The sequence below is a fragment of the Canis lupus genome, chromosome 21, assembly GCF_003254725.2.
Source record: "Canis lupus dingo isolate Sandy chromosome 21, ASM325472v2, whole genome shotgun sequence".
Classification (NCBI taxonomy): Eukaryota; Metazoa; Chordata; class Mammalia; order Carnivora; family Canidae; genus Canis; species Canis lupus.
Window position 1 is genome coordinate 6,809,155 of NC_064263.1, and position 16,200 is coordinate 6,825,354.

Genomic DNA, 16,200 nt, shown 5'->3' on the forward strand with positions numbered 1-16,200 from the left:
ACTCAGTCTTCTCAGAATGTAGCCAGTCTTTGTCCAAACTGCCTTTCATAGTTTCCATAGAAATGAAGGCTTCTGGCTGTGCCTATCCCTGTGGAAACTTCAAGGAGATTAATAGGCACCATTGCCATATTTTATTTATTTCCCACTTTCTGATTCAATTAAAACCTCATATCCCAGCTCTTTATCTTACTGGTGTAAAGGAGGACGAAGTCAGCAGTTCATAAGCAGCTTACATATAACATATATGTTTGATTTGTAAGCACTGCTTCATGGTTGTGTCAACATCCTACTTGCTGGCTTAGAGTAAGAAAACATACATGAATTTGTATAGATGCTAATGTAGAGATGAAAATGACTGACTCTTAATGTTCCTCTGTTAATGGATAGGAACCTGAGGAACAGGACAGTGTTCTTTCTTTCTTTCTATTTATTTATTAGACAGAAAGTCAGAGACAGAGCACTAGTAGAGGGGGTGGGAGGCAGAAGGAGAGGGAGAAGCAGATTCCCTGCTGAGCAAGGAGTCTGATGTGGGGCTCTATCCCAGAAACCCAGGATCATGACCTGAGCTGAAGGCAGATGTTTAACCAACTGAGCTCCCCAGGCGCCCCACAATTGTTGTTTCAGCAGGAGTAGAAGGTCATACTGATTCTGAGTGGCCCTGATCTTACTCTTCCCAGGGCTGAGTCTGTATGCCCCCAAATGCCAAATTCTCCAAGAGGTCGTGACCCCAATCTGGGCAGCTGTCCCAGTGGGCTAGAACAAGAAAATGATTGTGTCTGTGCCTTTTTCTTCCCCCTATTTTTCAAAGCAGGTGTATTGAGATATAATTTATATATAGCAAAGTTCATCATGTTTATGTACCAATCTGTGAATTTTGACACATAGTCATACAGTAGTCACTGTATAAACAAGATATAGAACAGTTCTATCACCACCACCCCTAAAATTCTTTTGTAGTGCTTCATGGTTTGCCTTTCCTCCTACTCCTTGCCTCTGATCGGTTTCCTGCCCTCTGGTTTTGCCCTTTCCAGAGAAAAGGTATACACAATTATTCATTTTTAATATTAAATGCACAAGAGTGTCACACCTACAAAAAGTGAACATCCCCAGATGTGGTGAGATTTCAGAACTTACATGCTATCTTAATTGTGGAGGGTGTAGCAACTTAGGGGAGAGTAAACAATTTTTAGGGAAGATGAATAGGCCCTTAGGAAAATATATGAGAGATAGTATAGCTTGTAACAAAGTTTGCCTGGGTGTGGTGTCTGCTTCTAGTCTCCTTTCCTCTGATAGGAGTCAATCTTCTGGTTGATGGAACCTCAGCGAAGGGGATTTATGACAATTGAGTTCCTTTTGGAGGCTCTGTCTTTAAGCAGAGAAAATTTCTCCTCTGCATTTGCTGTATTTGCTCAAAATAATTTGCTCAAAATACATTTTGCTGTATTTGCTCAAAATAATCTCTATACCAAGTGGCATATCTTGGGGTGGCCCATCCTGGGCTTCTCCAGTGCACTAAAGCTCACCTGGCTCATGAAGGTAGGTCCAAGTCCAGGTCCTGAGCTTCCAGAGTCCACACTCCCTCCACTATTTCCCCACAAAGGAGATCCTGGCTGAGGAGGAACTCTCTCTCCTTACCAGCTAAGAGAGGGGAAGATGTGAGGAGGATGTGTGTGGTAAAGACCATCTGTCCGAGGGAAGAGATTGCCCCTCCCTCCATGAACCTTTCTGGATATCAGCATGTTTGAATTCCTTGTATACCTCAGAGTGAGGAATGTTCCACAGAATGTGGAGAATCTCTCTCCCTGTGCTTCAAAGTCTTCCAAGAATATGTCTGCACGTCCTACTTATTTTTACATTGTGAAACTGCTATTCTGGAAGAAGGTTTTCCAGGGAAAGATTTGGGGTAGGCAACTGAGTGGATCGTGGTGGGCAGAGCAGATCCCCTGAGCTAGGAGAAGAACAGAGGCATGTATTTCCAGGTACTGCACTTCACTTTCTTTTTAATAGGTGGTTTGTCTTTTTTTTTTTTTTTTAATTGATATAGAACAGATTCCATTTGTGTATCCATTATCTATTGCTGGATAACAAATCACCCCAAAACTTAGCGGCTTAAAATTATCAATATTTATGATTTCACCATTTCTGTGGCAGAGGAATCCAGGTACAGTGTAGGTGGGTGGTTCTGATTCAGGTTTTTTTTTTTTTTTTTTTTTTTTTTTACAAGACTATAGTCAAGGTAACAGCAAGGCAGATCAGGGAAGGGTCCACTTTCAAGTTCATTGGCTGTTACCAGGCCCCAGGTCTTTCCTGGCTGTGGGTCAGAAGCATCACGTCCTTGCCTTATTGCCCTCTCCATAGGGTAAGTTCACAGCAGAGCCATCAGCCTTTCCCAGAGTAAAAACAAGAGAAGAAGAGAGTCTCCTGAAGCCACAGTCTTTTCAACCTAACCTCAGAAGTGATAAACCATCACTTGCGCTGTATCAATTTGTGGGAAGTCAGTCATTAGGTTTGGCTCACACACCCGGGGAGGGCCTCATACAAGGGTATGAATACCAGGAATTGAGGACCATCTAGTGCCTGTCACAGGTATAATGTTATCACAGTTTAATGTACTTTAAATCTTAAGGATTTTAAGTCAATGAGTTTTGACAATTGTATATACCATGTAACCATCACTCAAAGTAGAGAACATTTCCATCCCCATAGAAAGTATCCCAATGACCCTTTCCAGTCAATTCACCCCACCTCTACCATCCCCCACACACCCACAGAAGACCCCACCACCCACTTTCTTTTCTTTCTTTTTTTTTTTAGAGACAATATCAAAAGGTTTATGTTGCCATACACACTTAGAAGGCAAGTTAGTATACATTAGGGTTGTTTTTAAGTCAATGAACCCAACACTATTGGTATCTGCTATATTTTCTTCAAAATGTAAAAATGATCACCAATGTGTACTGACAATCTTCATCAAATAAATCTTACTACAAATTGTAAGATGTCTATGTACCTTATTTTTTGAGATGCAAAGGATGATCTGCTTTAGGTTGATCTTTTGTGGTTTTATTTTTTTATTTATTATTTTTTTATTGGAGTTCAATATGCCAACATATACCATAACACCCAGTGCTCATCCCGCCAAGTGCCCCCCTCAGTGCCCATCAACCAGTCATCCCAACCCCCTGCCCACCTCCCTTTCCACTACCCCTTATTCATTTCCCAGAGTTAGGTGTCTCTCATGTTTTGTCACCCTCACCAATATTTTCACTCATTTTCTCTCCTTTCCCTTTATTCCCTTTCATTAATTTTTATATTTCCCAAATGAATGAGACCATATAATGTTTGTCCTCTGACTGACTTATTTCACTGAGCATAATACCCTCCAGTTCCATCCACATCAAAGCAAATGGTGGGTATTTGTCGTTTCTAATGGCTGAGTAACATTCCATTGTATACATAAACCACATCTTCTTTATCCATTCATCTTTCGATGGACACCGAGGCTCCTTCCACAGTTTGGCTATCGTGGCCATTGCTGCTATAAACATCGGGGTGCAGGTGTCCCGGCGTTTCACTGCATCTGTGTCTTTGGGGTAAATCCCCAGCAGTGCAATTGCTGGGTCATAGGGCAGGTCTATTTTTAACTCTTTGAGGAACCTCCACACAGTTTTCCAGAGTGGCTGCACCAGTTCACATTCCCACCAACAGTGCAAGAGGGTCCCCTTTCTCTACATCCTCTCCAACATTTGTTGTTTCCTGTCGTTAATTTTCCCCATTCTCACTGGTGTGAGGTGGTATCTCATTGTGGTTTTGATTTGTATTTCCCTGATGGCCAGTGATGTGGAGCATTTTCTCATGTGCTTGTTGGCCATATCTATGTCTTCCTCTGTGAGATTTCTGTTCATGTCTTTTGCCCCTTTCATGATTGGGTTGTTTGTTTCTTTGCTGTTGAGTTTAATAAGGTCTTTGTAGATCTTGGAAACTAGCCCTTTATCTGATACGTCATTTGCAAATACCTTCTCCCATTCTGTAGGTTGTCTTTTAGTTTTGTTGACTGTATCCTTTGCTGTGGAAAAGCTTCTTATCTTGATGAAGTCCCAATAGTTCATTTTTGCTTTTGTTTCTCTTGCCTTCATGGATGTATCTTGCAAGAAGTTGCTGTGGCCAAGTTCAAAAAGGGTGTTGCCTGTGTTCTCCTCTAGGATTTTGATGGATTCTTGTCTCACATTTAGTTCTTTCATCCATTTTGAGTTTATCTTTGCACCACCCACTTTCTTATTTCTATCACTATGGATTCATTTTGCCTGTTGATGGACTTCATATAAATGGAATCAGTCTGATTTTTAATTCATGTTCTTTCATCTATGCTTGGTTATGTGGAAATAAACAAAGACCACCCACATGAGAACAAGTAAAGGCTATTTATTCAGAGCTTGCCCTAACAGCAAACGGAGTCAGCCACCATTGCCTGCATTTTGGCAGAAACTCAGAGGCAGACAAAGGAGTAAAAAATGTTTTGTAGTAGGAAGAGAGGGAAGGCCTTGGGTGTGCACCAATTGGAGGCTGTTGCATAGGGATGCTGGAGGTGAGATAGCCAGAAACAGAGCATCCTGTGTTATTGGTGAGCAGAATATATTGGCATTCTCCGGGTAATCCTAAATTGGAAGTGAGGACAAAACTTAAGGAAACTGTCCGTTACTGATCAAATCCAGACCACCTGGGGCCTGTTGCTACAGAAGTTTGATTCCGTAGACTGCTTGCTGCAGACTGGTTTGGCTTCCCAGGCCACTGTAGTTTGTGGGTCAGAGTCCTACTTTAACATATAGTTTGGCCATTGTCCATTTGAATATTCAAGCTTTTTGTTGCCTTCAAGGAAGTGAGGAAATAGACGCTGGCCCAGAGATCAATATTTTGTAAAAGCTTTCCTGAGCATCTTTTAGGTGCAGACAAAATGAAGAATCACTGCTCTGAGGGCATCTCTGGGCTAGCTGCCCAACAGAATAAGCACAGGCCACCCTAACTTTCCTCCTGAGTACCTTGTGTCTTCTCTCCCAAGCTAGTGCACTATGCCTCCCCAACTGTCCCTCAGTGGTAGCCAAACTCCCACTCAGCAACTAGTGTTTGCCCATCCAGGAACTTGGCAGCTGAGCTGATTTTTGCCCTGTAGTCCTGGTCTTATCACTCAGGTGGACATGACTCTCATCTCCCACACCCTTTTTTCTCTAGTCAAGATGCTCAGTTTCCATCTAGCTTTGAGCAAAGACTCCCCTATTGGTGTGTGCTATTGCATATGATTCTCAAATTATTTCTTGAGAGTTTCGCTTCCCTAAAGAGATTTTAAACTCCACAAAATCAGAGTCCAATCTATTTCCAGGAGGGGCTAGCCAACAGTAGGCAGAGCCTCAATGTCTTTATCTGTAAAATGAGATTCTCTACAAAATATATGGGTGGGCAAATTATATCCTGTTTCAAAGGAGATGTTTGAAATGATGTATACAAAGTGCCCAGGATGATCTAGAACATAGCAAGTACCCCATGAGTGGTAGCTATTGTTGGGTCAGTTGAAACCTAGGCATTATGACTTCAAGACCAGTACTTCTAGATCTTCTAGATAGCGAGTGCCCAAACTGACCAAGAGACTCAGAACTCTTAAAGTTTTGATGTGGAAGTTCTGAGTGATTAGCTTCATTGATTGGCTACTGATTGTGATCTCTGCTCAGGAAATGAACATTTTGACAAGCAGGTTTTGCAAGGCCAATTACCATGAGAATGTTATGTCAACATGACCTCCTGGAAAACAACAGTACTTGAGTCATTCAGAATACTACCGGGGTGACACTCAGGACTCCATCAGCCTTATCAAGCATGCTTGTGGTCCTCCTGCCAGGCCAATGCCTACCTTACTCTGTGAAAGACATGACTAGCTGGAGTTGACTCCCTCTCCTCCCTTCCCCCTGGCTTTGCTGAGCAGACTGTGAGGACCTGCTGTTCCCGACAATGTGCCATGTGGGCAGCCCATTCTGCCACTCAGCAGAAGGGATACTTGCTTTGTGTTTTGTCTTCAAAGGAAACTACAACTCTCAGATGTTGCAGTATTGCTAGTTGAGAGAGAATGGAGAACTTCCCAAATTCCACCTCCATTCAGTCTCTTCTGGCAAGAGAAATGGATGTCAGATTGGAAAGGATGAGGTCATATTAGTCAGAGCGTATAGAGATCCAGGAGAAAAGAAATCATAGGAGGGCTCAGAATTCATCTAAGTGGCTTCGAGCACTCCCCAATAGGATATTTTCCATTGTGCTTGGAGAGGTGGCAGATGAAATTTTGGAACACTTGTTGATGCACCAGGGAAAGGGGATGAAAGAGAAGTTCAAGACAAGGGAGGCCAGTGTTATCCCATCTGTTTTAGTTAGGATGACACCAGCTGCTCTAACAGATAAATGCCGTGGTCTCAGTGGCTTAACACAATAAGGGGAACCTCTCCCTGGTGCACAGTCTGCCGTGAGTGACATGGCCCAGCAGGCTTCCAACCCAGCCTCTTTCTAGCTTGTGTTCCACTCTCCTTAGGGGAGATCAGAGTCTTTCCCATTCAACTGGGAGATAGGAACAGAGGTACACCTGCCTCTTATCAGAGTTTGCCCAGAAGTGACATGCAGCACTTCTGCCCATATTCCCCTGGTCAGAGCTCAGTCACATAGCCACACCTGACTGCAAGAGAGCTGGGGAAGGTGGTCTAACTGTGTTTCAGGAGGAAAGGGCAAGGACAAGACAAAGCAGCAAAGCAAAAACTTAGTTAACTGAGATAAAGATGCCAGAGCACAAGGCCAGACCAAGCCTTACTCCTCTAGAACTACTGGTTTTGTTTTCTTTCAATGACAGTCTGAATCTTCTTGCTGATTCGTTTTTTGGTTTTTTTTTTTTAGATTTATTTATTTATTCATGAGAGACACACACAAAGAGAGAGAGAGAGAGGCAGAGACACAGGAAGAGGGAGAAGCAGGCTCCATGCAGGGAGCCCGACGGGGGACTCAATCCCGGGACTCCAGGATCAGGCCCTGGGCCGAAGACAGAACCACCCAGGGATCCCCTTTTTTTAATCTTCACTTTAGCCACTGCAAGTCTCAACTGTAGAACTTTACAATGTCTGCCACTATGTATAATCTTTTTCTTCTGGCCTTATATTTATTCATTTGTAATAAATCTACATTTATTTTCCCCTTCCTCAGATTATTTATTTTGGAAAGATGGGTTTGCATATGAAGCAGATGATTTCAGGCTCCCACTTTTGGGGAAAGCTCAAATCAAAATTCAAAGTCTGGTTGTTTGTTAAGGCTCTTATAGATCTGTTCTCACTCTTTGGGGATCTAATTTCCTAAGCTGATAGAGAGGGCTTTTGCATTTCTGTATGGTTTGGAGGAGAAAGGAGAAACAAAGGATGGGAGAGCTGTGTGCCCTGGTGCTTGGGAAGACAGACAGAAATGATGCTCATGGAGAGAGTGGTATGATCTGGCCCCAGCCTAGACAGAAGCCTCTGTGAGAATACTCAGGGCCCCAGGCTGTTGGATTGGCTCAGGACAGACTTTGTAAAATGGGGTGGCAATGTGACAAAGTTCAGCCAGAGGAAGGACAAAGACCTAAATCCTTTCCACAGCCACAAACCACAGCACACCTTTGTCAACAGAAATGCAGGGAGCCTATAAGTGGAGAGTACTCTCAGAGTGTTACCACCCACAGAGGTAGTAAGATGTGGCTCAAGAGTGAGAACCTGGTGCTCCTCTCTGATGGGGAGATCTCTTAGAGATCTTAGGTTTGTTGTTGTTTGGTTTTCTTTTGGAAGTTCCCTATAAACAGGTAGAGAGAGGCTGCCACTATAGTTAAGAGATGAATGCTAGGATGAGTGTGACCTCCTCATATGATCCAGACAATGAGAGGCTTGGAACATCCAGTTTCATTCATTTTTGTAAGTTACCTCAAACCTTTTGAAAATTGGATGAAGCCTGTTGAGTGTCCTCTAAAAGATATGTCCTCCAAGAGTGCCTGTAAATGTGACTTCTATGACGTAATTAAAAGATTAAGAAAGAGAAGAAAGACTGTCCAGATAAGTTCTTTTCCAAATTAGAAATGTATTTTATTCCTTTGGAATCTGGTGTGAAATCTCTGCCCCCAAATTGCCTCTTGCATTTCAAGTATCAGAGTGAGCATAAGACATTTAGGAAAACTACAGGAAAGCAAGATACCTCTAAGAGGGCGTCTGGGTGGCTCAGTTGGTTAAACATCCAACTCTTGATTTTGGCTCATGTCATGATCTCAGGGTCACGAGATCAAGTCCCACCTTGGGCTCCTCACTCAGTGGAGAATCTGCTTGGGATTCTCTCTCTCTCCTTCCCTTCCCCCTGCTCATATATGCTCTCTCTTTCTCTCTCTCCAAATAATTACATAAATCTTAAAACAAACAAACAAACAAACAAACAAACAAAAAAACCCTACATCTATGGAGACCAGCAGCTGAGAATGAGGGAGTCTCTTACTCCTTCCTGCACCACCACCATGTGGTGTCTGATATGGCATAGCTGCTCAGTAACAGTGTGATTCATTTATTGGTTATCCTGTTCTCCAACTAGAATACAAGTTCCTTGAAAGTGGGAGCCATGTTTTATTTTCTCAGTAGACTTCTCTGGAAGCTGCTGGTTTTTTTTTTTATCTCCCAGGATGCTTTCATTTCTCCCTACTTCCAGTAAGGGGGATGTCCTTTCCTTTTTTTTTTTTTTTTTTTTTTTTTTTTTATTCAAGAGCACTTCAGTTTTATTTTAAGTGTTTTACCAAGACTTACCAAATATGAAAATTACTTTTAGATCTGGTGGATATTTTACTTTGATGTTTTTCAGATTTTTAAACTAAATATTTGATTATAAAAAAATAAATTGCTCAGCTATGAAGAGATTAAAGTATACATATTCAAAGTACAATTTATACCAAGAATGAAATTTACTGTTGCTTTACAGGGAATATAATGGAACTCTTGCTATAAGCACTTAAAAAAAAAAGCCTAAGATTATAAATAACACGTTATTTAAGAGTGAATAGACTCAGTTGGTTAAGTATCTGACTCTTGATCTCAGCTCAGGTCTTCATCTCAAGGTCGTGAGTTCAATTCCCCGTTTCATAACCCAAGTAATTAAAGTAATGAATGAATGAATTCATTCGTATTAAATTAAATTCATAAATGAATTTAATAAAAAATCTTTTTAGCATAGAAGAGGTAAAAAAAAAAACAACCAAAAATTTTCATGCCAAAACTTCTTATTCTTAGCAGATTCATGAAACAAAAATGATGGATTATAGAAAGAAACTGGGAATATTATAAGAGTAATGAAAGCTGTACCAAAATATCAAGTTTGATACCCTAAGGAAAACAAAAGATCATTTCCAACAGTTTTTCTAAGGACTTGACATTTGTTATAAATGTTTAGAACAAGAAGAGCTTGTTGGCTTCTAGAAAGCCTACTGACATATGTCTGTTTTTTCACAGTGTGTACTCATCCTGACAATAAGAACAATTATTTCAGAAAACACTTCCATACAACATTTCATAAAACAATAATTAGTTGGTCTGTAGGTCACCATAAATGTTATCTTCTGCTGTCTCTCTCTCTCTCTTTCTCTCTCTCTCATTTCTGAACTCCAAACATATGTACACTATATTTGAGTTCTTTCCAGTTTTTGAATGGATGCTTGTATTGCGATGTATTTCCCCCTTAGGACTGCTTTTGCTGCATCCCAAAGATTTTGAACGGTTGTATCTTCATTCTCATTAGTTTCCATAAATCTTTTTAATTCTTCCTTAATTTCCTGGTTGACCCTTTTATCTTTTAGCAGGATGGTCCTTAACCTCCATGTGTTTGAGGTCCTTCCAAACTTCTTGTTGTGATTTAGTTCTAATTTCAAGGCATTATGGTCCGAGAATATGCAGGGGACAATCCCAATCTTTTGGTATCGGTTCAGACCCGATTTGTGACCCAATATGTGGTCTATTCTGGAGAAAGTTCCATGTGCGCTTGAGAAGAATGTGTATTCAGTTGAGTTTGGATGTAAAGTTCTGTAGATATCTGTGAAATCCATCTGGTCCAGTGTATCATTTAAAGCTCTCGTTTCTTTGGAGATGTTTTGCTTAGAAGACCTATCGAGTATAGAAAGAGCTAGATTGAAGTCACCAAGTATAAGTGTATTATTATCTAAGTATTTCTTCACTTTGGTTAATAATTGATTTATATATTTGGCAGCTCCCACATTCGGAGCATATATATTGAGGATTGTTAAGTCCTCTTGTTGAATAGATCCTTGAAGTATGATATAGTGTCCCTCTTCATCTCTCACTACAGTCTTTGGGGTAAATTTTAGTTTATCTGATATAAGGATGGCTACCCCTGCTTTCTTTTGAGGACCATTCGAATGGTAAATGGTTCTCCAACCTTTTATTTTCAGGCTGTAGGTGTCCTTCTGTCTAAAATGAGTCTCTTGTAGACAGCAAATAGATGGGTCCTGCTTTTTTATCCAGTCTGAAACCCTGCGCCTTTTGATGGGGTCATTAAGCCCGTTCACATTCAGAGTTACTATTGAGAGATATGAGTTTAGTGTCATCATGATATCTATTCAGTCTTTGTTTTTGTGGACTGTTCCACTGAACTTCTTCTTAAAGGGGAATTTTAAGAGGCCCCCTTAAAATTTCTTGCAGAGCTGGTTTGGAGGTCACATATTCTTTTAGTTGCTGCCTGTCTTGGAAGCTCTTTATCTCTCCTTCCATTTTGAATGAGAGCCTTGCTGGATAAAGTATTCTTGGTTGCATGTTCTTTTCATTTAGGACCCTGAATATATCCTGCCAGCCCTTTCTGGCCTGCCAGGTCTCTGTGGAGAGGTCTGCTGTTACCCTAATACTCCTCCCCATAAAAGTCAGGGATTTCTTGTCTCTTGCTGCTTTAAGGATCTTCTCCTTATCTTTGGAATTTGCAAGCTTCACAATTAAATGTCGAGGTGTTGAACGGTTTTTATTGATTTTAGGGGGGGATCTCTCTATTTCCTGGATCTGAATGCCTGTTTCCCTTCCCAGATTAGGAAAGTTTTCAGCTAGAATTTGTTCAAATACATATTCTGGCCCTCTGTCCCTTTCGGCGCCCTCGGGAACCCCAATTAAACGTAGGTTTTTCTTCCTCAGGCTGTCGTTTATTTCCCTTAATCTATCTTCATGGTCTTTTAATTGTTTGTCTCTTTTTTCCTCAGTTTCCCTCTTTGCTGTCAACTTGTCTTCTAGGTCACTCACTCGTTCTTCCACCTCGTTAACCCTCGTCGTTAGGACTTCTAGTTTGGATTGCATCTCATTCAATTGGTTTTTAATTTCTGCCTGATTAGCTCTAAATTCTGCAGTCATGAAGTCTCTTGAGTCCTTTATACTTTTTTCTAGAGCCACCAGTAGCTGTATAATAGTGCTTCTGAATTGGCTTTCTGACATTGAATTGTAATCCAGATTTTGTAACTCTGTGGGAGAGAGGACTGTTTCTGATTCTTTCTTTTGAGGTGAGGTTTTCCTTCTAGTCATTTTGCTCAGTGCAGAGTGGCCAAAAGCAAGTTGTATTGGGAAAAAGAGAAAAAGAGAGGAGAGAAAGAAGGAAAGAAAAGAGAAAGAGAAAAAAAAAAGGGAAGAAAAAGAAAAAAAAACGAAAAAAAAAAAAAAAGAAGAAAAAGAGAAAGAAAAAGAAAGGAGAAAAAAAGGGGGTGGGGGAAGGAAACAAATCAAAAAGCAAAACAAAACAAAAACAAAAACAAAAACAAAAACAAAAACAAAAACAAACAAACAAAAAAAGAACCACCGGGGAGTATCTTCTGATTCTGTGTTCTTTAAGTCCCTTGGCTTCTCCTGGAAGTTGTCCGTCTAGCTGGTGTTCTGGGGGAGGGGCCTGTTGTGCTGATTTTCAGGTGTTAGCAGTTGGGGGAGCTGCTGTGCCCCTGCCTGGTGCAGGGCTCAGTGGGGGTTGTTTACCCCGTGAGGCCGCAGGAGGAACAACCCCAGTGGCGGGGCAGCTCTGGAAACCTGGATTCAGCTCCGGCAGGAACTCCGTCTGCAGGGCCTGGAGGCTCCGGGGCGGGGCCGCTGATCTGCTCAGCTCGGGGCAGGAGCGTCCTTGCTGTCCTGGGCCCTCCCGGCCTCTGCCTGTCCCGGGGGAGGCGGGATCCTGGGCTGTGTCCCGGCGCCCTGTGCTCCGGAGCCTGCGCTGGTGGATTCGCGCTCCCGGGCCGCAGCCCCCTCCGCGGAGCCGCCGCCCGAGCCCCTACGAGCTGCTCCTGGAACCGCGCAGCCCCCACCGCACGGAGCCTCTTCTTCTGCCCGAGCCCCTCCGAGCTGCTCCCGGGGCCCCGCAGCCCCCTCCGCGGAGCCGCCGCCCGAGCCCCTTCAGCTGCTCCGGGTCCCGCCGGGTCCCGCCGTGCGCGCTGCAGCCCTTAGGGAGCTCGGCGCACTCTCCTGGGCGCGCAGTTGCTGTTACTGTCCCGGGGAGCCCGAGGGCATCCCCGCCCTCCTGGGTCCTGCTCCACCTCCCCGCGAGCCCCTTTCCCCCGGGAAGGTCGGTGCAGCTCCTGCTCCTCCGGGACGGGGCTCTCCTGTCCTGGGGACCCTCGCCCCGGCCTCAGCCCGGCTCCTCGCGGGGCCCCTCCCCCTTGGAGGCCTTTGTTCCTTTATTTCTTTTTCCCCGTCTTCCTACCTTGATAGATGCGCGAACTCTTCTCACTGTAGCATTCCAGCTGGTCTCTCTTTAAATCTCAGGCCGAATTCATAGATTTTCAGGATAATTTGAAGGTTTTCTAGGTAGTTTGGTGGAGACAGGTGATTTGGAGACCCTACTCCTCCGCCATCTTGCTCCTCCCCCCTTCCTGGTTTTGATATTGTACTACAATTATGTAAGATGTTACCATTGGGGAAGTCTGGATGAAGAGTAAAGGGGATCTTTCTGTGTTATTTTTACAACTTCCTGAGGGTTTATAATTATTTCCAAATTAAAAGTGAAGAAAGCTTAAAAGATATTATTATCCCATTCTACAGATGGAAGACCTGAGGCTTATTGAGGTCGTAATGCTCTGGGCAGAAAAAGTAAGAATTTGATTCACTTCTCCTCTTGAAACTGCTTAAAAGCATAAAGTTGAACAAAAATCAAAATGGCTGGGCAGCCCCGGGGGCACAGCGGTTTAGCGCTGCCTGCAGCCCAGGGTGTGATCCTGGAGACCCGGATCGAGTCCCATGTCAGGCTCCCTGCATGGAGCCTGCTTCTCCCTCTGCCTGTGTCTCTGCCTCTCTCTCTCTGTGTCTCTCATGAATAAATAAATAAAATCTTAAAAAGCAAACAAACAAACAAACAAACAAACACCAAAATGGCTATATTCATGCTTCAGCAAAGCTCAGTTTTGTACTAAGTAAACTTTTCCTCTCTCCCCCAAACCTCCTGTCCTCCCTTCTTAGCCTTTGTTTCAGGAACCTGGTACCACCTAGAAAATGTAACAAAAGAGGATGACAGGAAGTACACAATTCCTGCTGAAACCAGCTAGATCCTGTATTTCCCTGTAAAGCCTCCAGCTCCTTCCTCTGGCCAGCTTACAGTTTCTGAAGGCCTTAGCCTACTATGGCCTCCTTTGTCTGGCAAAGCAGTAAGCTTATTATATTGTTCCTCTTTATCCCAAACTCTGTCTTTGAGTTATATTTTGGTTCCAAAGCACGCATGTCAGTTTTCAACAATGTTCTGACCCCAGAGCTGTGAGCTTCTCCCTCCACCACAGGGCCTTGGGCACAGAAAGGGAGCTGCCAGAAGGCAGCTCAGGCCGTCCCAAGTTCTCCTCCACTCCTAGCTTCGAAGGTTTCTCTTTAGAGTTTCAGTGCCTCATCCTGCCAAGGGAATTCATGATTCATGTTTTTCTACCTGCGAGATGAGAGTCTATGACTTAGGCAGCTCACTAATAGGCAAGCCTTTTTGGAGGGTATCTACTATGCGTCTTACTACATACACCTCTTTGCTCAGCTTCATCAAGGCTTTGGTTAAAGGAGAATGAATGACCCTGAGCACCTGCAGTTTGATTGCTCTCCTCCCCACACGCTTAATGTTCTCCGGCAAATTCCATCTCACTTCGTCTTGCTGTGCTTGGCACTTGAGGGACAGATGTTGGGGTGGAGAGGTCTGCTGTGAAGACACCTGAATTTAACAGAGTCTATAGCCCATTTGAGGGGAACAAGGACAAGTAGCAATAAACAAACAAAACAACAATGAAGGCAAGAGAGCATGTGGTTGGGGAAGCAGCTATGAACTCTTATTCCAGATTATAGCTGCTTCAAAGGCAGGTATGTAATGTACATTTCATTGTGAGCAAGAGGTAGGTGATGTGGGAAAAAAAGGCAGAAAAAAATTATTAAATTTCCTTACTACCTACAGCCCATTGACAAGTCCTTGAAACAGGCAGAATGACATTCCTCTAGGGACTCAACTGCCTCCATGTTAATACTTTGCTAAGGGCAAAGGCAATCTTAGCCCAACCCCCAAGATCCTGTGAGTCTACTTTAACATATAAAATTCCTTTAGAAAAAAAAATTCCTTTAGAATTTTCCTTTCTTTCTAAACCCCGCAAAATACATGTTGGCCACCATCCCCCACTGATGTACGTGAAGGGTCTCATGACTAGGGTTTTGTTAGATGGTAATACATGACCTTTTCCCGACAATAACTAGCCCCTCAAGGTCCTGGAAACTTTGTTTCCAAAATTCCTTGGAGACTTATGCCATCCCTAACCTCCTCCCTACCTGAAAGTATATAATCAGCTGCCCCCCCCCCCCATAACCCCAGTGCAGCTCTTTCTGCCCACGGGTTCTATCCCCGTGCTTTAATAAAATCACCTTTTTGCACCAAAGATGTCTCAAGAATTCTTTCTTGGCCATCAGCTTCGAATCCTAATGTCTTTTCCTGCATCAGTAGATACTCACAGACTTGAGTTTCAAGGTAGCAGAGAATATGCATCCTTTTGATAAGAAGGACACGTATTCCTTCAGAAAGGAGGTAGGCATCAGGAAAAGAGAACCCCAGACCAGAAGAAAGACACTGGCAAAGATATAAGCAGATTAAAGTACATGCCTTTAGGGTGGAGCAGATATGGGCAAAGCATTCTGTTGTGACATACCCTGTCCAATATGGTAGCCACTGGCCACATGTGACCGCTGAACACTTTAAATGAGGCTAATCTGACCTGAGATGTGCTGTAAGTGTAAAAGACATGCTGGTATTTCAAAGACTTAGTGCCCTAAAAAATGGACCTCTCAATATTTTTTATATATCAAAATTCTATTTTTGATATATTGGGTTAAAATAATTACATTATTCCACCTGAACATTAATTTCACCTGTCTCCTTTTACTTTTTTATGTGGCTACTAGAAAATCCTAAATTACTTATGTGGCTCTTTATGTGATGTAGGATCTGGGAGCAAATGGTCAAGAAAGAGTTCTTGAGATGTTTCTTGTGCAAAAAAGTTGCTTTTATTATAGCACGGGAATGGGACCTGTGGGCAGAAAGAGCTGCACTGGGATTGTAAGGAGTGACTGATTATAACTTTTTAGTTTGTGGGGGCTTAGAGATAGCGTAAGTGTCTAAAGAATTTTGAAGCATGGCTTTTAGGACCTTGAGGACCATGGCTATCCATGGTAGGATAGGACAAGGTAGCTGCTGGTAGGACAAGGTAATTTACTACTAGCCATTAGCCATGAGACCCTTCCGATGTCTATCAGTGGGCCTTACGTTTGAAGGATGATTGTTAAAATGTATCTTGGGGGGAGTAGAGATAAAAGAAGTTTCCAAAGGGATTTTCTTTTTCTTTTTTTTTTAAATTTAAATTCAATTTGCCAACACATAGTATTAACACCCAGTGCTCATCCTATCAAGTGCCCTCCTCAGTGCCCGTCACCCAGTCACCCCATCCACCCCCCCCTCCTGTCCACCTTCCCTTCTGCAACCCTTTGTTTATTTCCCCAGAATCAGGAGTCTCTCATGGTTTGTCTCTCTCTCTGATTTTGCCCACTCAGTTCCCCTCCTTTCCCTTATAACCCTTTTCACAACTTCTTTTATATTCCCCATATGAGTGAAACCATATGATGATTGTCCTTCTCCGATTGACTTACTTCACTC